Source organism: Electrona antarctica (assembly GCF_951216825.1).
Source record: "Electrona antarctica genome assembly, chromosome: 22".
In the NCBI taxonomy this organism is placed as follows: domain Eukaryota; kingdom Metazoa; phylum Chordata; class Actinopteri; order Myctophiformes; family Myctophidae; genus Electrona; species Electrona antarctica.
The window spans coordinates 37,088,392-37,113,883 of NC_136805.1; the positions used below are offsets into that span (position 1 = coordinate 37,088,392).

A 25,492-nucleotide genomic window follows, 5' to 3' on the forward strand; every position below is an offset into this window, starting at 1 on the left:
TCACACAGACCCGTATTAAAGGTCCATTTGGAGCACCTTGGCGGTCCCCCGGACCCGAGGTTGAGCAGCGGTAATGTAGATCATTTACACCCTGGGTGTGGAAATCCCTCCATCTGGCTCCATCACTGCCAGTTGGGCCATGGTCTTTGATGCTTGCCAAGCCGTCTGCTTTTATTTACTGGGACACGGCAGGGGTTATAGGGGTCTTAGTGTGCCCTACAAAATAAAAAGACGCCTCCTCTAACCGATTTAGGCCTGACGTCGAAATAAGAAAAAACGTTCGCTCTGAAAGAATATATATTCAAAGATTTGTGCCGCATTTTTACGATTTTTCAAAAATAGCAGACCTACACGCTCGTAGCGCGCCACTCGGTGGCGCGCTATGAGCTTGTAGATCTGCTATTTTTTCAATAGCTAAAGTATAACATAATGCTTAGTTAAAACACCAAAAGGGGTTCCCGTCCAGAATGGGCTAATCTGACACTCTATGTGGAGCCGATGTTGCACCAGTTTTAGCCGGTCCTTTCACATGTTTGTTATTGGCAGTTAATTGCGGCGTTCTTTGATTAAAGCCTCCCCACCCCCCCCCCCCCCCCCCCCATCTCCTCTGCCTCCGTGCTTTTGTAAGTTGATGTGTGCAACGCGTCTTAGTTTCTATGTGGGGATTTGACCGCATGCACGTGTCACTCACTCTGCTCTGAATGTGGGTACGAGTGGAGTAACCAAGTACTTTTACTCAAGTACCGCACTCGAGTTCCATACGTTGAGAGCACAGGTCTAGGGTGAGAGGTCAGACAAGGCACAGTCAGACAACCCAACGTGCTAGTCGGATATCCCCATGTATGGAGACTATATCCAATGAACAACTCTCCCCGATCCGATAATATGAATGGAAGTGAGAGTCTTAGTTACAGCCGCCCCAGATTTCCTGTTGAAATCTATACCGTATCAAGAGGACTCGAACAATTTCCCTTTCTTTGACTTCTTACAGGCCGGGCCTGATGGTTATCCGGCAAGGGAAACCCTCCAAGATGTTAACCCATTTTGACCTGCGATCAGATTCTAAAAATGTCTTCAACATCCTGACAGTTTTCTGAAAAAGCTATGTTTCTATGTATTTTTTTCCCCTTTGGCTATTTTTGAAAAATAACAATTAAGATTTTGAAAATAAATGTTTTTTGAAGCATTAGTTATTGTTATTCACTCATAGTTTTTGAATGTACCATTCTTCATCACGTCAATACAAAAGCAGCCTGTATAACACCAAGGGTTGTGTAGCCATTTACAAATTTCTGCTGAGACAGTATTTGGAATTTAAATATTTTATTTTCAAATGGTTTATCGGCGCTCCATACATAAAAATAGCATCTCTCATAGCAAATGTCTTCTAGGCTACAGGTATAATACCAATAATGAAAGTCAATAATGTAAGTAGCTATTCTTCTATAAATTGTGTGACGTAGTGTAGCTATAGCAGTGACTGGGACAACAGGAAGAAAAACAAAGCCAAGTGACAGCTGTGTACGTAAACATGCGTGAGCATGCTTGCAGTCTGCGACTGCTCCGGCCCTCGTGAAGTCACATTTCGTCCAATGCGGCCCCCGCACCCCAAAGTGAGTTCGACATCCCTGGTCTAAGTTCATCATTAACACATTGAGAGCCCACGCAAAACTGCCCAAAATCACTTTCACCTAGAAAATCCATTCACATTTTTTATAATTCAGCTGACTGTGGAGACACATGCTGGAACTTTTTACTTTGAAATGTTTTATAGTTTCTGAGTTATTTAATTTAAACGCCAAATGCATTCTCAATGGCGAAAACACAAACTTTGGCACCACGTGTTAAAAAAAAAAAGTGTTTTGATTTTTCTGATTTTTTTTTATAAAAAATAAAAAAATATATATATATATATTTTTTTCAAAGACGTCCACAGACGTCTTGGGCTATGCACGTGCGGTAATACCCAGGACGTCCACAGACGTCTTGGGCTATGCATGTGCGGTAATACCCAGGACGTCCACAGACGTTTTGGGCACAAAATGTGTTAATTCCCACCCCTCCACCAAAAGGCCTTGCTGTCCTGACCCCTTATCCATGATTTATACATTATGGATAATTAGTGTGGACTGTTATTCCTCTCAACTGCTCAATTATTAGGCACTGTAACTTTACTTGAGCATTTCCGTTTGTCTTTGGAACAGTACTGTACAGTATCTGTATACTTTGCATGTACATATCTATTGTATATTTGCATTTTTCTCTCCACTAGAATTATTCGATAGCTTTGATAGCACAATTCAGTCTACGAAACACACATTCATCGCTTCTTAGGCCCTATATTTACTCTATCTCTCACACACACACACACACACACACACACACACACACACACACACACACACACACACACACACACACACACACACACACACACAGAGGGAGAGAGAGACTCTGTTAATAGCAGCAATATAGAACAGCCAAGCCGAGAGATGGAGAAACGAGAGAGAGAGAGGGAGGCCGGCCGACTGACTGACTGACAGACAGACAGACAGACAGACAGCAAAACTGACAAACAAGACACAAACACTTCAGAGAGAAAAGTGTCCGTCAGCCCCCCCACCCCCATCCCCCCACCCCCCCGTAAGGGAGAGAAAACTTCCTGAGCAAAGAGAATCAATTATCTCCCCCTCGCCACAACAGATCCGCTCGCTGTGTCACGACTCCAGCACAGCCTCTTCTCTCTCTCTCTCTCTCTCTCTCTCTCTGACAGGCAGCTTTATATATTTATATAATTCTCTACCTGCCTGCTGATGTACAATAAGTAAACACCACACGCGTTCCTCCATATAGATGCTGAACCAGATAGGGGGACAATTATCCACCGCTCTGCCTGTATGTATGCGCTGTGACTGTTGGCTGTCAGCGCAGCGGGGACGGCTCCTCCATGGCTGTTTAATTTATTCACAGTGGCTGCTCTGAGTCCATCGGTGGACGCTATAGCGAAGTAGGCTTACTTAAGTATGTCTTGTTTTTACCATCTGTATTTTACTGAGAGTATATATTGTTGGATATATATACTTGTGACTTTCACTCCTCTACATTTCGGAAACACACTTCATAGCCTGCCTTTTGATTCCACTACATTACGAGAAAGGGGAAAATTACATGCATTACATTAATCACAATGTACATATTACCACCCTAAAGTATGTAGGCCTATGCAGTGCAAATAGTAGCAAATAATAGCCGTATGTAGTGCAAATAGCTCATATACACGATCACGTGTCGTTATGATATTGTATATTTGCTATTCTCACAAAAAATTACTTAATGCACTGTAATTTGTACTTTTTAATCGATCATTGAGTATTCTCTTAAAGGCGTTTACTTTAGAATACTGGAGTTATAACGGCACTCCGGCACGTTAACCCGAGTACAAAATGTGAGTGGGCAGCATATACTAGGGCATTCACTTCTAGTAATTTTTACTAGTTGACTAGTTGCCTAGTTTACTAGTCGACTAGTTGTTTAACTACCTATTATGTAAAAAATAAAATAAATTACTAGTAAACTAGTAAACTAGTCGACTAGTTGCTTAATGCCCTAGCATATACACACTTCTAGTGTAATATTTGACCAGGTATATTTCTACAGTATACTCGAGTACTATACCGCCTGGGGGTTGAGTATATACTTCGGCACCACTCCACTACATAATAGATGCTGAGTCAGATAGGACAATTATCCCGCTCGGCGTATCAGCTGTGACTGTTGGGCTGTCAGCGGGGTGGGGGGAGGAGGAGGAGGGAGGAGGGGGGGTGTTAGGTGCTCCCCCATCTCGATGCCCATAGCTGTGTATTTTCCCTTTTGCGAGCAGCGGTATAGTGGACTCAACCTCTCCCTCTCGATCAGATTATGAGCCCCGGCCCCGGCTGGATCATTCAATTAAGGAGCAGCCAGGCATCTTGGCCTGTCAGAGGAGCGATGGGCGGCCTCGCCTGCCTTGCCTGCCTTTGTGCTCCGGAAGCGTCTCTATCTGATCAGGACCATCTGCGGGGCGTTAAGAAACAGGCCACCGATGAAGACTATCCCAGCGGCGGGCACGACACTTTTCTGGCAAAGAAGGAACGTATTAATGTGCTCAAAAAACAATCGCAGGCCCTGATGATAATTAGTTTTATTATACTTTAAAGCAGTGGTTCTCAACCAGTGGTCCTTGAGGAGGGTTTCAGGTGGTCCCCCAGCAGCTTAAACGATGGACACCACAAGGAAATATTCTATGTTTTTGGGTTTGAGAGGCTAAATCTCATCAAATGGTGGTCCCGTCCGTGGCTCAAATGCTGAATAAATAATGGACCTTGATATGAAATGTGGTTGAAAACCACTGCTTTAAAGGAACCACTATCTTGATATAATTGGTCCTCAGACTCCTCACTGATGCTCATTATAAGATGGCACTATTAGAGTGCCATCTCAGAGGAGAGGGCTGTTGACAATGACATTTCGGGAACCTGCCTGGCTACATTGACAGACAGGGATTCCTGCAAAAGTAAGCATGCTGAAATAGTAGAAGCCATTAAGTTCGGATATCCAGTTGTTCATAAGCAACCACCCAAAACAACATGTCCATATACCTGTATGGGCGTTCCAAGTGCAGCGGTGCCTTAAAGAATACTATTTGGAATTCATCAATGTCACTTCGCTTTAACCACTTCTTAGACCCTCTGTACTTGTTATGTAGGACTGAGGCAGATTTTGAAAAAGCGTCTTCTAAATCATGACAGTTTTGTGAAAAACCTATGTTTCTATATGTCAGTGGTGCTCAACCATTTCCATGTCAAGGACCCCAGAATGATCTGTTTTTGGCCGCCGATCCCCAACTGACAATATGTTGTTCCAGGGACCCCCCCCCCCCCCCCCCCCCCCACCCAGAAGCAAAGATTTTAGTTAAAAACGTTCGCTCTGAAAGAAAATACATTCAAAGTCGAGTGCCGCGCTACGAGCTTGTAGGTCTGCTATTTTTGAAAAATCGTGAAAATATGGCGCAAATCTTGTAGCTTGTAGGTCTGCTATTTTTCAATAGCTAAAGTATAACACAATGCTTTAAACACCAAGGGCCCTATATTCCTCAGAGATAAAACCCTTATCCCTAAACCTCTTCTACCGATCTACATCTACATCAACACATTTTGAGCTTGTAGATCGGCTATTTGAACTACGGTTAACATGTTTTTGAAAATAGTAAAAAAAAAAAAAGGCAAAGAAGGGGTTTAGCACTGACACAAATAGGGTCTCTTCACCAAAAATAGCCGATCTACAAGCTTGTAGATTGGCTATTTTTTGGGTGAATGTTCCCCTCCCTGAGTTGTCGGCAGGAAAAGCGTTCTAACCCTTCAAGGCCCGGATATATTTCTATTTGCAAAAAAATAGATTTCAACCTTACTACTACTTTGTACTACTAGTACTTTGCAGAGGAAGTTTTCTTTAAAAAAAAAGTTGTATGCACATTTATAATCATTATTAAAATATGAATAATAAATTCATATTTTACATTTGGGGGATATCTTTCACAATAATAAATAAAACATGTTCTAGACATTCTAATGATCCCAAAAAAAATTGTCCAGAGATTTTAAAGTTTTGTGAATTTCTGCCTCTGTGTGGGGGGGGGGGTATTTATATGCAAATATCATGACCAATGGCATTGTGTAAGACTAAACAATGAACTTCAATGATGATGTTTATAGGTGAAAAAAACATTTGTTTGTGATCAAATATAAATGTTGCCCAGAAGCATGGTTGGGGGCCGGCAGGGCTAAGCATGACTGGTGCGCGGTGCTGTGAACCCTATGAGTTCACAGAGTTCCCGCTAATGGCCAGGTAGAAAAAGAAAAAAAAACACTGGCCGAGAAATGCTAAGCACGCCCAGTGAGGGATCACCGCCTTCGGCTTCACGGAATGTGTCTGCTTAACCCATTTAGACCAGATCTGAGATCAGATTCTAAAAATGTCTTCTACATCCTGACAGTTTTCTGAAAAAGCTACGTTTCTATGTCAGTCGTTCTTCGATTTTTCAAAAATAGCAGACCTACAAGCTCATAGCGCGCCACTCGGTGGCGCGCTAAGAGCTTGTAGATCTGCTATTTTTCAATAGCTAAAGCATAACATAATGCTAACACCAAAAGGGATTCCCGCCCAAAATGGGTTGACCCATTTAGACCCGAGGACGATTCTACAAAATGCCTTCTAGATCGTTTTCTGAAAAACCTGTGTTTCTATGTCGGTCATTGTCAAACATTTTCATGTCAAGGAGCCCCAAAAAGATGTAATCGGTCCCCCCCATCTGGAAACATGTTGTTCCAGGGATCCCCCTCCCCCCAGAAGCAAAGATTTGAGTTAAAAAACGTTCGCTCTGAAAGAATAATACATTCAAAGATTTGCGCCACATTTTTAACTATCTTTCAAAAATAGCAGAGCTGCAAGCTCATAGCGCGGCACTCGGTGCCGCGCTATGAGCTTGTAGATCTGCTGTTTTCCAATAGCTAAAGTGTAACATAATGTTTAAAACACCAAAAAGGCGTTCCCGTCCGGAATGGGCTAAAGCAGATGCAACTCCCATATAGTCGTGTCTGTGCGAGGTCGCCGAGGAGCAATAACGGCGCTGTTGTCTTCTCCTAATGAAAGGTGCGTTCACGACACGTACAAGGCCGGGCCGAGGGTGAGTCATACAGCAGTGGACATAATGGCGACACATTTACAACTTCACAAGCCACATTCCCCAGCATTTATGTTTTGAATAATCGCTCCGGTCTCAGTGAGGCACACGCTGTAAAAGGCCAGTTCCCGGGGAGAAAGAAAAAAGAAAATGAAGTGCCCCGGTGTTCTGGGCCGGGTGGAAAAGCACAAAAGAACACATTCACACCAGAAAAGGTCAGTGTGATGCTTTGCGAGGGAATGAACCACATTAACCCTGGCGTTCAAATTTTTCATGTTTTCTAAAAAAAAAAAAAAAAAAAAGATTTACATAATCTAAGTTTGGAATGGAATCCCGTGGATACACAGGCCCAGCGTGGGTTTCCGGACATACAGAAAAGACAGACCCCAGACTGACCCCCTTATAAACAGATATACTCCTGCACACTGTACGAATTAGAAACCAAATGGACCCATTATGTAAATGTAAATGGTGCATTTATATAGCGCCTTCATCCAAGGCGCTTTACATAGATTGTGCATTACATTCACCCATTCACACACACACACACACACATTCATACACCGATGGCGGCTGATGGAAACCATGCAAGGCACCAACCAGCACATCAGGAGCAATTAGGGGTTCAGTGTCTTGCTCAAGGACACTTCGACACTAACTCTGGGGGAGCCCGGGTTCAAACTGGCAACTGGTTACCTTCCCGCCACTCTACCCCTGAGCCACCGCCGCCTCAAACTCTCAGAGAGTGTACAAATGGACCGTTAGGGTGATTTGATTTTACAATATAAATTGGGGGTCCCAGGAGATAGAAATGCCATTAAATGGGGGTCCGTAGCCTAGTTCAGGTCAAACCTGGGGGTCCTTGACATGAAATAGTTTAAGAACCACCGCTATAGACCCCCCACACACACACACACACACACACACAAGTGTAATATAGCTGGGTAACAGCTGACAGGACGTAATATTTCAAATATCAATATTCATAATTTATGAATATTAATTATTAAAATATTACAATATAATAATTATATTGCTCACGTCACTGTAATGTAACATGAATTCTTGGACAGACTTGCAATAAATATTCCAACGGTACTTGTACTGTAAATATTGAGATATAATACACAACGACTTCTTAATGAAAATCATATAAATTTATTATAACAAAATAAATCAAATGTGTACAAACAATCCCAAAAATGGACACAGGTTTAAATGAAACCTTTTGATCAAAGTAAGGTCAGGTAAAGGTAAATAGTGATAGCTCATGAAACGAATAAAGGGAAAAGAAACATGAAATAATAGAAGGGAGGTTTCAAAAATAGCAGATCTACCTTCCAAAATAACATCTACCCTAGCCTGCTACACTCAGTTGCCATCTATCATGTGACATATGCTCGCCTGTGTGTAGAGGTCAGCAGTGGATGGCAGCCATTGTCTGTAGCGGTGACCATGTGGCAGCTGGGCCATGGTGCTGTCGAGCTAGCCAGAGGCTAGGGGCGGTGGATGGCAGGCCCAGAAGGATGTCACTGGGCAGTGGTTTAGTAGTCGTCAGAGGCAGCTGTGTGCAGGCATCGGTTTCCCTCGTCGGGATCAGCTTGGTGGCGCTGAGAGTCTCGTAGAGAGAGAACCTGTCGTCTGGTCAGTTTTGGGTTGCCTCACGGTCTCTGGGAACCGGCCGCTGTGGCGCTGAGGTCTTACCCAGGAAATGGAACTTCTGTGGTGGGGACAGAGTCAACCCAGGGCCTGGTCAGTGAAGGAGGACAGCTGTGCGTGTGGGGGGGGGACGTGGCGTCAACCCTCCCTTGTTTGCTGCGGTCCTCCGTCGTCCCAGTAGAAGTTAAGAGAGAGATGGCTGCTTGGCCATCTCATATATATTGAAGAGGCGGAGACTGGCTCCTTGTCATGCAAGGAGCTGCAGGGTCCGGACGTGTGTGTGTGGGCTGTAGGGGGCTGTCCCCTTAACCCATGAACCATAAAGCACATGAAATACTAACTCGTCACTAGTGGTTCTGGGGAGCTCCTATTAATACATCTGACTAAATATTTGCACTCAGCATGAATTTCCACATGTGGAGATATCAAACAGTACAGCCGTATGTAAATTAGAAGTCAGGCAAGCCAGAATATAATTATATATATAATATATAATACACTCATCACATTAATTCAACACAATATATATATATATGGTTGAACCCCAATAGATAGTATACAAATATATATATATATTCGTGGTTCAAAGGCATAATACGTGAACAGTTTTATTCAAACTTTATTGTCTCATTGTGTAGTCTTAGAGAGGTTGCTCTCAGCATCGTGCATGCTTATGTAGCCTGCATTCCAATGGGCAATAAAGCTCACATTACGTAGGGGTCCTGGTTCAGCCCCCCCCCCCCCCCCCCTTCTCTTGTAAGTAGAGTCAGTCACGCAGTGTCAGGGAGAACATGGGGGGGGGGGTTATGTACCGTGCCTCCAATGTGTTCATTTGGTTATGAACAAAAATCCATCTGTGTTCATATCCGTCCAGGTCCCACGCTACATGTCCCCCCTTTGTCCTCAGTATCATGACGAAACGACACGTTGAGTCCTTGATCTTTGAGGGCAAAAGTAAAAAGTGAGAGGATGAACACAGAGTACACAGAGCATATACATCGCATGATTAAATGGCAACTTCTTATCTGCTAAACTGTTCTGGTGACTGTATAACTCTGGACTTCTTGAAAGAAAGTTCTCTTATAGGCCGTGGCTCTATAGTCAGAGGCTTCAAGTTAAACACAAAACAAGTCTACACAAAATTGAAGGAATAAGGCCAAAAACACAAAAGGAAAAACTCCTAAAAATGCACATAAATTACTGTATGTTTTGTTTACTATGTGGAAAGAAAGCATACTTGTTCTACTCACTGTGACGTGAATAGATTGATTAACTCTAGTACAAACTGATTTGTTGAACAACAATTCAAAACAAAGAAAACACAGGTAACATACAGGTAATCTCAAATAGAGCTGAGACTGTTTAGAAAACTCCTATTATAATGTAGGCTATAATTGGAGGAGTGATGTGTTAGCATTTGTCATGCCTTTTTATCAGAGCACTTCTTTCTAAGATCTGTTTTTGTTTACCATAGTTTAATTTAAGCAGTGAGTTCACTCTAACTGACGTGAAGTAGTCACGTGTAGTTTAGCTACCGGTTAGATTGGGTTTGATTGGGTCTAGCTACGTCAAAGGTTTGCTGTAGGCTTTAGACCTATAATAGTAGGCATCTCTCCTAGTCACCGAAATGATGAAGTGTGTGTGGAGACATCATTTCTATATAGTTGTAATTGACAAAAATGATGGCCTTAGATTCACAAATTGGACATGCACATGTGGGTTACTGTCCCTAGCAAATTGGTATAGTGTTTTAAGCATTACAGCCATTGTTCCTCCTATCACTACAGATCAACAGTTCATGACTCTGTTATCCTGTGAAAAGGGGGACTAATGTAATGTCACAGTTGTAAAAGTGCAGAGCCCCTATCATCCCCACCCTGATCAGGGGTGAGGAATCAAAGCTCCTACTTTCATTCACAACTTACTATGCTTAAAACAAATACCACTAAGCTTTGTACCGTGCACGAATCCCTGTGAAGTCGGCCAGCAGTATTAACAGCTGTCATCTGCGATGGACAAAGGTCAACCATGGTTGGCCCTTGTCTGTCAAACATATTCCTTGATATATTACTTATCAGTTTAAATCACCTTTGATAGGGCAAAATCACAACCAATGTGGGTGGAGCTACAGTGTAGTTAATACATGCTGTTACCTCACCTATGGTTAGTAAAACAAATAATGATCAAGGCACACAGATAATGTTCGTCATCATGGAGTGACTAAAAAAGTTTATGTTGCCGTATCTTATACACTCGTTTATATACATGCAAACGTGTTGCCTGTGTATAAACATCTCAAACTGTTATGAGACATACGTGACACAAAGTGTACAAACAGATGTATATAATTACTGCAAACAACAGGTGTAACACTGTATCCCCCCGAATGTTTCAAATGACACAAACTATATAGTGTAGTGGTCGTCTGAAACATTCACGTACAAAGAAATAACCACCGTGTTGTTTAGAATTATCAAGGTGTATAATCCCTCATAGATTTTCTCCAGTCATTATCAGTGGGGCTTGAAACCTGTCTGGCAGCGTAGATGCGGGATTTCTTTTGTCTACGAGATTCCTTTGGGGAATTCTTTACCAACACAGGGCTCTGATGACTTTCGGGGAGACAGTCATCGATTTGGGTGCTGACAGTTACATAAGATGCTTCATGGCATTCTCTGTCAAACGCTTCCTTTGCCAAGGATCGCAAAACAACGGCACGTATTTTCTCAGAATTGATTCCGAGAGGGAAGTGTTTTGTAACAGAGGGAAGTAAATTATTTAGGAACAACGCCTTGAAATGTACATCTTCCTCCATCTTTGGGCTATTTTTACTGCCGAAAAATGCTTTCATTAAACGTTTATAAAATACCCTAACATCTTCCTGCTCATGCTGTTTAATCTCCATGGCCGAAATCAGCCCACTTTTGGCAACATCGTGGTCAAACTCCCCGATTATTGCCTGACAGACAGAATGCCAGTCTAGTAGTGTTTGACTTGCCTGCCGCCTAAGGCAGGAGGCAACTTCGCGGCTTGAGGTTAAACGGATGAGATTCACCTTTGTTTCCACCGTGACTGGTTCATACGAACGTAAACTGTCAACAATACAGTCCAGGTATGCTTGGGAATCTGTATTGCCTGAAGCCTGTGGGTAAAAATGGTCTATATGTTTAGAGATTTTCCACAGGACATCATCCCCCAGGGTCTTAGCATGTGCCTGTGTGTTAAGGTCAGGATCTACTTGATTTGATGGTGGAGGTGACATCACCTCCACCATGCCTACACCATATTGTGCTCTGACCAAATCTGGAGTCTGACCACCAGTTGACCGGGTCACAACCCCGGACCGATAAGGATATTGGCTGACCTGGGGTCGCTTTGGCCGTGTTGAGAAAGGGGTTAAAAGTTTAGTATCAGGCACATAGGAGGTTGGGGAGGAAACAGGATCCAGCCCCCCCCCTCCTTGTTGACTGCTAATGAGAGGGGATGTGTCATTGCACGTCCTGTGGTTTTCCCACTCATTTTCGTCAATTTGGTCTATTTTAGCTTGCAGCATTGAAATATGCTGTACGCTAAAATTAAGGCTAGCGTCCTGTGAAGCCACAGTGTTCCGTAATTGATCGATTTCTATATTTAGTTTGTTCACATTAGAATTCAATTCTGAGATTACTTTTGACTGATTAACCCCCAACTGGGTCTGCTCCACAGGTCCACAGCAAAGCTGACCATTGCGTGCCTGAGTTCGACCTCTGACCTCGGTCAGGAGGTCCTGAAAACATTTAACCATATCATCATTAGCGGTACATTTATGACTCTCCAGGCATGCAATCCTGTCTTGCAAATCTATGACAGAACTCTGTAGTTTACAGATTTGAGTCAAATCACCATATCTTTGCATTGTCACATTTTCCTGTTTTAAAACATCTCTCAGCAGTTCGATCTTTTGACTCTTAGCTGTTGATAACGGTGTAATCAGTTGACACATGTCTGTATCACAATCAAATCGAAAAGTATTTTTCAGTTTGGGATCAAAATTTAGCCCTCTTATTGCTTGTGCTACCACATATGCCATGTTATGCAGCATATTTGAGCAATTTTTGAGACAAGGACTGCTGAGAGATAGTCACTGGAAAAAAAAAAATTATGAGATTTCTCTTCGGCTGGCAAAAATAGTTATAATGTACCACTTGTCAGTATATAATCGTGACTAAGGGAACTAGAAGTGTGTTTGGTCTACTTAAAATTAAGTTGAAAATACTTTGTAGGTGAACTTTGATAGTTCGAACAAGTTTAAAATAGAATTTAGTTGTTTCCCTGGAAATTAAATAATAACTTCTAGGATTCTGAACTGATTGTAACCAATCTGTTCTGCCAAAATGAATTAAAGCTTAAGTCTAGATCATAATGGAACTAAGTTGGATAGCATTATAATTATTTTGAGGTTAACAAGAACACATTTGCCACTGAAGTGAATCTCTCACAATTTGGTACAAGACAAAGACAAAGACTTTCACAGCCAGGAGAGAGTTTAGAAGTAAACTACTAGTATATATTCTGCAAAATTGGTGATAGGAGTTTGTCTCTCTCTGTCTGCATGGCCCAACACAGGGGAACAGGCCCAGAACCCCCCCTTCTTCCTCTTCGATTTGAAGGGATGAAGAAAAATAGGTGGGGGTCAGGTCTGCCGTGTGGCTCTGGAGGCCAAAACTAAATGGGGTTGGTGTCAACTGGTTGTTGACTCAGCTAATCCTGCCTGGGTTTATGGCCTGGAACCAGGATGGACTACACCAAAAGGTTTACAACACTCACCCCCCTTTTCAATGATTGATAACAAATCTTCAAAGGGGGTTGTGTGTGTGTGTGTGTGTGTGGGTGTGTGTGTGTGAGGGACAAAAATCTAAAATGGTTCCTGTCAAACACACACAGTGCACACTCACTTCCTCTCTCACCCTAGGCAGAGAGATGCTTAACTTTAACCATTTGGCCAAGTTAAATACAAACCAACAACATGGTACACATTTAGTTTCAATAAACACCTCAATCAAAAACCCTAGCTTGCTTGGAGCCAGAGGCCAAGATCTATAATGTGAGGCAGGAATTAAAACCAAAACATATAACCAGACTGTTGATTTGTGCAGAATTTTGCTCCAATATACTGTCAAAATGTTACAGCAATTGTTTCAGCAAAATTTCACACCAACTGCTACTGTGTCACTAATAGGCTACAAAAGGAAAACAAACTTATGACAAGCTGCTTACGTCCAATCACTAACCTGAGTGTCACAGTTTCACTTCTATTTAACCAACAGTATGCAGTTATGACTATTGGTAAATAGTAGTTATAGTTACACTTGAGAATTAGTGATAGACCTATAACACTTAATTTTTTACTCTACAGGAAGTGAAACAAAGCTGTATTTCAAAAACGTCCTCTAGTTATGGAGAGGGCATCCAAATAATGTCAAGATCTACTCGATTTGACACCGATATTATGAATCCAATGTGTCAGATGGAGGATATTTGACATATACATTTCACGCCACTATAGCCACATTTGCTTGTCTAGATCGCTAATCCTGAACAAAGCTTGATGACTCAGTGTCGATCATATATGATATATGATATGATTATGACAATATTTAATATATTATCATAACTTGGGGAGTCCCCACAAAAATGACTTTGACAACTACTGTTAACACACCATGCCTTCTCTAACTTCCTCAGGGGTTGGAAAGAAAGGGATTTTTGGAATAGTGCCTATTTTGAAACGCTTTCACTCAAATTCTGTTTTTAGATTTGAATCATTCTACAACTAATTTCCAACCAGACATTGATCAACTTAAATCACTGAACTCGATTACGAAAATAAGAACAACAATACTAGGCCTGTATTATTATTGTTATTTAAAAAAAAAACTTTTTCCAAAAATATTTGTTTTTTTTCCGAAAATATTAATTTTAATCTCAGAATTTACAGTACGTACAGTTGGAATAAGAGTCTGCCTCGCAACGGGGCACCATCTGTAATATAGCTGGGTAACAGCTGACAGGACGTAATATTTCAAATATCAATATTCATAATTTATGAATATTAATTATTAAAATATTACAATATAATAATTATATTGCTCACGTCACTGTAATGTAACATGAATTCTTGGACAGACTTGCAATAAATATTCCAACGGTACTTGTACTGTAAATATTGAGATATAATACACAACGACTTCTTAATGAAAATCATATAAATTTATTATAACAAAATAAATCAAATGTGTACAAACAATCCCAAAAATGGACACAGGTTTAAATGAAACCTTTTGATCAAAGTAAGGTCAGGTAAAGGTAAATAGTGATAGCTCATGAAACGAATAAAGGGAAAAGAAACATGAAATAATAGAAGGGAGGTTTCAAAAATAGCAGATCTACCTTCCAAAATAACATCTACCCTAGCCTGCTACACTCAGTTGCCATCTATCATGTGACATATGCTCGCCTGTGTGTAGAGGTCAGCAGTGGATGGCAGCCATTGTCTGTAGCGGTGACCATGTGGCAGCTGGGCCATGGTGCTGTCGAGCTAGCCAGAGGCTAGGGGCGGTGGATGGCAGGCCCAGAAGGATGTCACTGGGCAGTGGTTTAGTAGTCGTCAGAGGCAGCTGTGTGCAGGCATCGGTTTCCCTCGTCGGGATCAGCTTGGTGGCGCTGAGAGTCTCGTAGAGAGAGAACCTGTCGTCTGGTCAGTTTTGGGTTGCCTCACGGTCTCTGGGAACCGGCCGCTGTGGCGCTGAGGTCTTACCCAGGAAATGGAACTTCTGTGGTGGGGACAGAGTCAACCCAGGGCCTGGTCAGTGAAGGAGGACAGCTGTGCGTGTGGGGGGGGGACGTGGCGTCAACCCTCCCTTGTTTGCTGCGGTCCTCCGTCGTCCCAGTAGAAGTTAAGAGAGAGATGGCTGCTTGGCCATCTCATATATATTGAAGAGGCGGAGACTGGCTCCTTGTCATGCAAGGAGCTGCAGGGTCCGGACGTGTGTGTGTGGGCTGTAGGGGGCTGTCCCCTTAACCCATGAACCATAAAGCACATGAAATACTAACTCGTCACTAGTGGTTCTGGGGAGCTCCTATTAATACATCTGACTAAATATTTGCACTCAGCATGAATTTCCACATGTGGAGATATCAAACAGTACAGCCGTATGTAAATTAGAAGTCAGGCAAGCCAGAATATAATTATATATATAATATATAATACACTCATCACATTAATTCAACACAATATATATATATATGGTTGAACCCCAATAGATAGTATACAAATATATATATATATTCGTGGTTCAAAGGCATAATACGTGAACAGTTTTATTCAAACTTTATTGTCTCATTGTGTAGTCTTAGAGAGGTTGCTCTCAGCATCGTGCATGCTTATGTAGCCTGCATTCCAATGGGCAATAAAGCTCACATTACGTAGGGGTCCTGGTTCAGCCCCCCCCCCCCCCCTTCTCTTGTAAGTAGAGTCAGTCACGCAGTGTCAGGGAGAACATGGGGGGGGGGTTATGTACCGTGCCTCCAATGTGTTCATTTGGTTATGAACAAAAATCCATCTGTGTTCATATCCGTCCAGGTCCCACGCTACACAAGGATCCGTACTAACATAGCCTGTGCATCTTTCGGACCGTATAATCGATGCCTTGTTAGACGGGCCTAGATCAAAGTCTTCGGGGGCGCTCCGGCGAGCCATTATAATGACATTCCGTCACAATCAGCGCGCAGGAAGTCTGCCATTGATCAACAGGGCGGCGAGGGAAGGCTTCGGGCCGGCTGCGTCTCTAATGCCAACGCACTGCATTTGCCTGCATTTGCCGCCGTCGGGCGGAATTAAACCTTGTGTCTTCATATTTGAATGTTTGTTTTCATAAAACAAATGCCTTACTTCGTCGCGCAAGAGCGCCCAACGCTCAACAAGTAGTGAAAAGAGCCGATCTACAAGCTTTGCGATGTGCAGCAACAACACACTGTGAGCTCGTGTAGATCTGCTACTTTGCCTGGTTTTGGAAAAGTCGAAAGTGAGAGTGGAAAATAACTACGTTACATTTGGTTCCGTTTGGATTATTTTCCTGAAAAAGCAACGGTATTCATGAGTTTCAAAAGTTTCAAATAACACCTGTGCCATGTTTTGTTGCAAACCAATTAATTAGTTCTACGCCAATCTGACTGTTCAGACTGATTGGAACATGTGTTGGTCCGCAACACGGCAGGTGTTCACCTGACTCCGCCAGATTGAAGAAGTTTTATTCACACTCGTTTCACAAACGACTTCCACCTGGGACCACTGACTGTATAGCCCAATCACTGAAGAAGGCGGGCCCTTTTCTTTTCAAGCTACTTGGCAGGTTTCTGAGAAAACACCGCCCACCACCACAACAACACAGATTGGAGCTGCCAACCGTGCATTTTAAGAGGGCAAGGACCCTGAAATAGGTTAATAATACAATTTAGGCATTTCGCAGACGCTCTTAATCCAGAACGACTTACATTAAGCAAGAACAAAAAAAGCACGACAATACATCACATACATACAAAAGTAGTTATCATGAATCATACCTAAGCTATAAGACAGTGGAATAATGCAACTATGCATATATACTATATAGTGCTATGTTTACATAAAAGGCTATAAATCCACATAAACTGCCATCTAAGTCTACATAAAATGCTATCTAAGTTACATAAGTTGAGCCTTTGCATGCGCCTGTAGGAGGTCGAGGCTAGGGCAAATACTACGGCAAGTGCTATGGGCTAAGATGGAGTCTGAAGAGTTGTGTTTTCAGACTGCGGCGGAAGATTGTTGTAATAATAATAATAATAATAACATACTGTCACCGGCGTTTACATTACTGTATGACAATACCATTAAATGGTTATGATATTGCTGTATAGGTTAAATAACTATATTATTGGTTGTAAAAACACAGCACTATATTTTTATCTTTGACATTTTTGGACAATACTCCCGGAAATATGACACACCCAAAAAATAGGGATGCCAGGTTCAAAGTGCTTAAGTTCAAAACACAAACGGATAAAGAGCTGTCATTTATATTACAACATGCACCTGTCTGGCAACCCATTGGCCAAAAAGAAAAAGAGATGGGATGTGCGCGTCTTTGTTTCCATTCCTACTAACAACACACTCTACACGCTGTAACGGGAGTTGCTGACAGATTCAGCTGTGGAGCTCTGAGTCTGTCTCGAGTAGGGATGGAGATCGATACCCGATTATTGAGTACCCGTTATCAATAAGCTTTGGGCTTATCAAGCCTGTTATCGAGCATAGCGGCCCATGCCATGACGTCATGTTTAGACAATCCACACAAGAGGCGATCAAGAAGAAAATGTAATCATCCACGCTGGCACAAACATGTCAGCGCTGTCCGGGTAAACACAATTACGCTTCTAAATGGTTTCTTTAATATTATTTTATTGGTCTAAAGGTCAATTGCCTTCCGTCTATTAGTACAGTTCTGTATGTTGAAGGCCCTAGTAAAATATACTGGTTCTGTTCAGAATTGAATGTCTCCCGTCTTTCCACAAAATAATAGAAAATGCTCGATAGTGGCCTCGATAAGAACCCGGCTCGATAAGCCTGATCGATAAGGTGCTCGTTATCAATAAAATAATGACGAGCTCCATCCCTAGTCTCAAGGGGAGATTACATAATGCATAATTGTGCTGCACACCTCTTGAATACAATGTTCAAGACATGAAACAAAGTGGTTGAGTTGAAAACGGTGAGGGGCGCACCCCCGGAAGCAAAGATTTGAGTTAAAAACGCTCTCTCTGAAAGAATATATATTTTGAAATTTGCGCCACATTTTCAAGACTTTTTCAAAAATAGCGGACCTACAAGTTCATAGCGCGGCACTTGGTGCCGTGCTATGAACTTGTAGATCTGCTTTTTTTCAATAGCTAAAGTATAACATAATGCTCAAAACACCGAAAGGGGTTCCCGCCCAAAATGGGATATGGTGCATGGGGAATCGAACTAAGCCCCTGAAAATCCAAACATCAAAGACAAAAGGAATTCCCACGTATACAAATCGCCTCGGCATTGAATTTTTTATTATAATTATTTTTTTTTAAAGCAGCGTGCGTGGGAATAAGTTTCTCTTGGATACTGCTGTGTAGGTTGTCAAGTCGTACTATGCATTAAAGCCAACGTCATTAATTATACATTACACTGCGGTTCTTTTAGGAAGTGAGCTTACAGAATAATGTTATTTAATCTAAACGTGTGCAGTGTGTAGACTGGAGGCTGGTGACTGGGGGTGGTTGGTTGCATGCTTTGCGCTCTCCCGAGTTAACCCATTCTGGGCAGGAACCCCTTTTGGCGTTTCAAGCATTATGTTATCCTTTAGCTGTTGAAAAATAGCAGATCTACAAGCTCATAGTGCGGCACACGCTATGAATTTACGCTATTTTTGAAAAATCGTGAAAATGTGCCTGAAATCTTTGAATATATATTGTTACAGAGCGAGCTTTTAACTCAAATCTTTGCTACTGGGAGGGTCCCTGGAATAACATATTTTCAGATGGGGGGTCGGCGGCCAATTACATATCATTTGTGGGGTCCTTGAAATGAAATATTGAGCACCACTCATACAGAAACATAGGTATTTCAGATTTTTTTTTTTTTTTAATTTCGACGTCAGGCCTAAACGAGTTAAACGAGTACCCAGGCTTTGTCAGTGTGGCGAGTAATTGATATGTAGAAGCATATTCCCGGTGCTGATGAGTTCTCGGGGAGGGAGCCCGTCTATTAATGAATTTAGCTTTCGCTGGAGCAGAGGGGATAATGCAAAAGTAGTCAAGCTTGAACTCGGCGGTAAACACTCGCTCTCCGGAAGGCCTAGTTTTCCCACGTCTTAGCTTTGTTAACCCCGCGGCCCCCTGGGAGGTTCTCAAAGCGGAGTCCGGGGACCGCTCCAGGGGTTCCTCGGGGGAGCTGTGTTCCCCCCAGGTAGAAGATAGATAGAACCAAACGGACCCTTACATGATGAGTCCATTATTCGGTTCCATTTGTACACTGTGAGTTATGGCGGTCCGTGGCCTAATGCATACTGGGGATGTTCGATACTGTATCGGTATCGGAAAAGTATCGGTATCGGTCCTTATTTGTCATATCGGTATCTGCGTATATGCCAGTCTATCCACCGATCCCACACAGGCGTAAGGGGTTGACACTATGGCATTTGAGTGAGGAGTCTGCTATAAACACAACACGAGATATATATAGCTAGATAGCTATAAACACAACATGAGATATATAGCTAGATAGCTATAAACACAACACAAGATATATAGCTAGATAGCTATAAACACAACACGAGATCACAACTTCAGTATCGGCTAACGCAGAAATTGTGGTATCGAATCGGGAACGAAAAAAGTGTATCGGGACATCCCTAATGCATACGAAACTAGAGGTCCTTGGAATTAAAAAAAGTTCACGGTAAGACTCACACTTTGAAAAGCCTGGATTCAATATCTTAACTTTGTTCCCCTGCCTGGGCAAACCACAAGTCCAATGGGGCAGCTGCCATTCAAAAACTTGCTGACTCTCTCTCTCTCTTTCTCTCCCTCTCTCTCTCACGCACACACTGTAACATTAGCCTGTTTAGTAATTCAAGGATCTCTGCATTAAATGTGTGCACGCAGCGAGAACATGGCGAACGCTAGCATTAAAGGATAATGGATTGTGCTGGCACAGGCGTTCGCAGATTGTCCTTACGGTACAACCCAACCAACCATCGCGCACACACACGCACACACACACGCACACGCACACACACACACACACAGGCTCTCATGTCCACTCAGTACCGTACAATCAAATGTACTTGTTTGGTATATTGTTCTGAGCACCGAGCCCTTCTACCCATAGCGGGCTGAAGCACGTTGAACGTCTCTTTGTAACGAATGAAGTTACTTAAGTAAACTTTTTTTGAGTATCTATATACTTTACTTGCGTATCTGTATTCATTCATGACTTTCACTCCACTAATTGTCGAAGATGCATGTTGTTTACTTTTAACTCCACCACATTTCTAGGAAGGGGAAAAATGTCGTGAAAAAAGCAGGTCTACATACAGTACAAGCTCACAACATGTTGGATTAACATTTGACCAGGAGTGGCCAAAGTTTGACACAAGTACTGGCGGTTGACACGAGTAGTTCACAACCCCCCTGACGAAACAGTCTCTCGCAACAGACCACCCCTAAAAAAATACAAATAAAGATGAAATAAATAAAAACCCACCGGAGAGAAAATAAGGACCCTGACCTTCATAGCCGAAACGCATAGGTCGTTTTATTTCTTTTACATTTCGCCTAGCTGAGCCATGAAAATAATATAAAGGCTTCGTAAACTTTACGGAACGGAGTGCCTTTGGATTTTCTTTGAGTTCGCCCCTTCTTTTTTGCACTTATGGATGATTGTCAGCCCCACTACCACAGGGGGAAGGAACTTGAATTTATTTACCAGAAAATAAGATCCGGGGACACATTGTTACGCCCTACAGTGTCAAAAAGCATCAGACTTGTATTAAAATGGGACACAACGGCGTGAAATTGTATGCGTTCCTTCCGGGTATCGTCGCGTTTAGAGAGGTGGGGGGGGGACGTCGCTTGTCGCAGCCGAGCCTTCAAAGCCTTCTGTACATACAAGAGCACAAGTGCGGAAACGCACCGAGTTTCATGTTCCGTCATGTGATGAGCTCTATACCAGGGGTCATCACATTTTTTATTTATTTTTTACTTTTAACTTGGAGGGGAATATTTGTGAAACATTTTATTTCCATACTCTGCACCCCAGTATTGGTTGGTTGGGGATCCGATTTGTATAAGCTTGCCTTGGTTTGACTGTACTAAAAAATATAGAGCCCCGCTCTCCGCTGGCCGCTGCGTGGCCCACGCCGCGCTCATGGGACCGGACCTTAGTGTTTTTCAAAAATTATTAGTGGACCTTCAGCATTTCTAGTTGAGCACCCCTGGTATATACTAAACGTTTCATGTTCCGTCATGTGATGAGCTCTATACTAAACGGCCAGGCTAGTGCCTTCCATTAAACAATTGAGACGGATGTTTGGACAGTGTGATGAGTGGGACGCGGGCGGATGTTTGACGTCTGGGGCTCATCCCCCCCCAGGTCGCTCTGCGTCTCTGCGATGACAACGCCCGCCGAGGGTTTGGACATATTCAGTCAACACTGACCTCATTTAGTAGGGCAGAAAGCAGGGGCGCAGTTTAATCTGTCATTCAGAATGTCATCCGGTGAGCAAACACACAGAGAGGTCGGGTGCTGAGAGGGACGGCATACACGAGTGTTACGTTCTACGCTCTGTTGTGGGGAAGAGACGGAAGGAAGCAGCCGGTTGGTGTGGACAAAGTACTCCATAGTATACTTTGTATAGATTGTCCTGATCAAATATTACTTCATTTTGACCTGAGATCAGATTCTAAAAATGTCTTCTACATCCTGACAGTTTTCTGAAAAAGCTATGTTTCTGTTTCTGCCGATTTTTCAAAAATAGCAGATCTACAAGCTCGTAGCGCGCCACTCGGTGGTGCGCTACGAGCTTGTAGATCTGTACTGAACTGAACTGTGCACTTGAACTTGACGGTGATCTCCGTCTTGCGCCCTCAAGGTGTTAACTACAAGTGAGAGGAGTACTGTTTGTTTTTTTACATGCAAGTATTGGAGTACCTGCTTGTAAAATAATTTTACTTTAAATTACAAAGTGCATTTTATTTTTTTAATGCCAAGGCATTGCTTTATCAAAATGTAGACATTTTCCAAGATTTTATCTTCTCCGGAAATCTTAGAAACACATCAACAATAGTGAAACAATCGTGAAGTCAAAATTGTACTTAGTTACTTTCCACTTTACTGCGTGTTGTGCGTCGATGTGTGTGCGCTCACTGTGCATATTTACAGTACAATTGTGTGTGTGTGTGTGTGTGCGCGCGCGTGTGCCTTGTATGCACAGACTCCGAGGTGTGCGTGTGCGTGTGCGTGCGTGTGCGCGTGTGCTGTAAGGGTATATATATAGCCGGGTTGGGTGATTGACTGTAGCGGGGGGGGGGGGGGGGGGGGGATAGCAAGTACAGCACAGCAGTACATTAGGCTTTGACAGTAAGTGCACCAAATCCTTTGTCAGTTAATGGCAGGCTAATGCTGTAAGACGGAGCGCGGGGCGGCGCACAGCGGCTGCCGTCAGGGGGGTTTAAAAGGATTGTGTTTCTAATAATTGTTGCTCAGTCATCGCTCGCATAACTAACAGGCGCCATTTAACCCATTTTGGGCGGGAAACCCCCTTTTTGGTGTTTGAAGCATTATGTCATGCTTCAGCTGAAGCATGACATAATGCGGCACCGAGTGCCGCGCTACGAGCTTGTATGTCTGCTGTTTTTTGAGAAATCGTGAAAATGTAGTGCAAATCTTTGAATATATATTCTTTCAGAGCGAACATTTGTTTTGTAACTCAAATCTTTGCTTCTGGGGGGGTCCCTGGAACTACATATTTTCAGATGGGGGGGTCGGCGGCCAAATACATATAATTCTAGGGGTCCTTGACATGAAATATTGAGAACCACTGATATAGAAACATGCAGGTTTTTCAGAAAATTGTCATGATTTAGAATTTTTTTAAATTTCGACGTCAGGCCTAAATGGGTTAAAAAGGGAGGCTTGGCCCGGGATCATTACGCTCCGAGAGAGAGATATTACCCGACGCTACACGCCGGATAATATAGCCAGCATATTGTTTGTTGGGGGAAGCACGACGCACCGCAGCCCGGATTACTTTCACTTATTAACGAGAGGAGGGCAAGCGGGAGCACTTCACCCCCGCTGTCCCCCCACCAAACCCCACCCCACCCCACCCCACCGCCACCGCCTCCAGTCACATTTCTATCCAGTGAGATTTCCCGCTAAGCCGTGGTAGGAGCTTTAGAATGCTCCATTGCGTTTTATGCCATATGCACTGCCTTTATTAACCCATTTTGACCTGAGATCAGATTCTAAAAATGTCTTCTACATCCTGACAGTTTTCTGAAAAAGCTATGTTTCTATGTCAGTCGTTCTTCGATTTTTCAAAAATAGCAGACCTACAAGCTCGTAGCGCGCCACTCGGTGGCGCGCTATGAGCTTGTAGATCTGCTATTTTTCAATAGCTAAAGCATAACATAATGCTAACACCAAAAGGGGTTCCCGCCCAAAGTGGGTTAAATATGAGTGCCATTCACCGCGTTTTGAGGAATGTCGCGCCTCTTCTCTCTTTGTCGAGGATTTACCCCGGTTGTCATGTGGAAAAAAAGGCCCATCTCGATGTCGATTTGAGGGTGTGTGTGTGCGTGCGCGCGCGTGTGACAACATCCAGAGTAAGTCATCATTGTAGGAAAAGACAGTGTACAGTATAAGTCGAGCCAGTGAACTCCATAGATGCAGTATTCACACAAAGTCTGCAACAGCATCTGTGTCATCATTACTGTACTGTATTGTACTGTACACTGTACTGTAGTAGACACCACACCAGGGATTACTGCAACTCACAGTGTATGACTGCAGTGGTGGGAAGTACGTTGACTCATGTACTGTACTGAAAGATTTTTTACATGTCAAGGACGCCCAAAACTATATGTATTTGGCCGCTGGCCTCCATCTCAAAATGTGTCGTTCCATGGACCCACACAAGCAACGATCGGAGTTTCAAATGTTTGCTTCTAAATAATGTATTTTCAAAGATTTGCACAAATTGTCTCTCAAAAACAGCAGATCAACAAGCTATAGGTATTCTGTACGCGCAACATTGTGCACACAATTATTTCCACATATACCAACTTTGAGAGTGTGATAAAAAAAATAACTGAAAACAAAACGGTTCCTGAAACCGTCCCAAATTTGACGGAACAGATCCAGTTCCTCACAGTTCCGGACCCCAAGCCTCCAAATGACCCGCCGCTGTTCCAGTATATCCCAGACACTAGAGCGTGGTGTCTTGCTGATTGCCTGTGCTCTCTCTCCGCGACCTTGTTTTTGATCCTTTGCTCCTTTCAGCTCTCTGTGGAGAAGCTTTAGACTTCTCCTCCGGCCATTTCCCGGCATGCTGCATCATGTCGGTTCGCCTACAGTCTGGCTCTGTTTTGTCTGGATGCACTAATAGAGAGATACGGACAGACAGGAGTACAGCGGGGATTCGCTCTGCCTTTCGAATGTCAAGCTTAAGGACCGCCAGTTTGATATACATTAGGCCACGGACCCCCCGCTTTGTTATATGAATGAATGAATGATTTTATTTATTTAAGTGTCGTGCCACCTTGTGGCCCATCCCTCATGGGATTATATGACACCTTTTCACACAAGTTACAATAAACAGTTATACACTTAGTTCTTTACTTACACTGCTGATCGCATACTACTGATCGCATACTACTGATCGCATACAACATAAATACAAATACAATAAATCAAAACAAAACAAAACATAAAACAAAACACCGTAACTAGCATACATATTTCTTACTTGCTGTACATGGCCTTTTTCCTCATGTCCCAGGCTTTCTCTAGATAATTTTGTCAATTTAAATAAGTATTTTTCAAATATAAGTCTCTGCATGGAAATCCCAATCTACAATGGAAAACCACTCGTAGCTCTGAGAGCGTACGAGTGTGGGTCCATTCTGTACGCCTCTCAGAGTTGTTGCGAACGCAGTGAGCATTTACTATGAGACCCAGCAGATCCTGTCTGTCTGTCTGTGTGTGTGTCACGCTGTAACACCAACCGCCCGCCACCAGAGGGCGCAGCTGTATCACACACAAAAACACACACACATGCATGCACACACGCACACACACACACACACACACACACACACACACACACACACACACACACACACACACACACACACACAAACAACTTAACTTAATACAAAAAAACTTAACTTAAAAAAAACTTAACTTAAAAAAAATCTTTAAAAAAAAAAGAACTAATTGTTATTGCAATTTACGAGCTGCGTTCGCTTCCCACGTTTGCGCGTCTTACTTGTGGTATTACC

General features: G+C 42.8%; 1 protein-coding gene across 1 annotated transcript in view; it reads left to right on the forward strand.

Annotated features, from left to right (window-relative positions):
* Positions 1-25,492, forward strand: part of dock1 (dedicator of cytokinesis 1) — a gene marked incomplete at its 5' end in the record, with an annotated part of 409,371 nt that overhangs the window by 174,639 nt on the left and 209,240 nt on the right. The gene's annotated exons all lie outside the window — the stretch shown is intronic.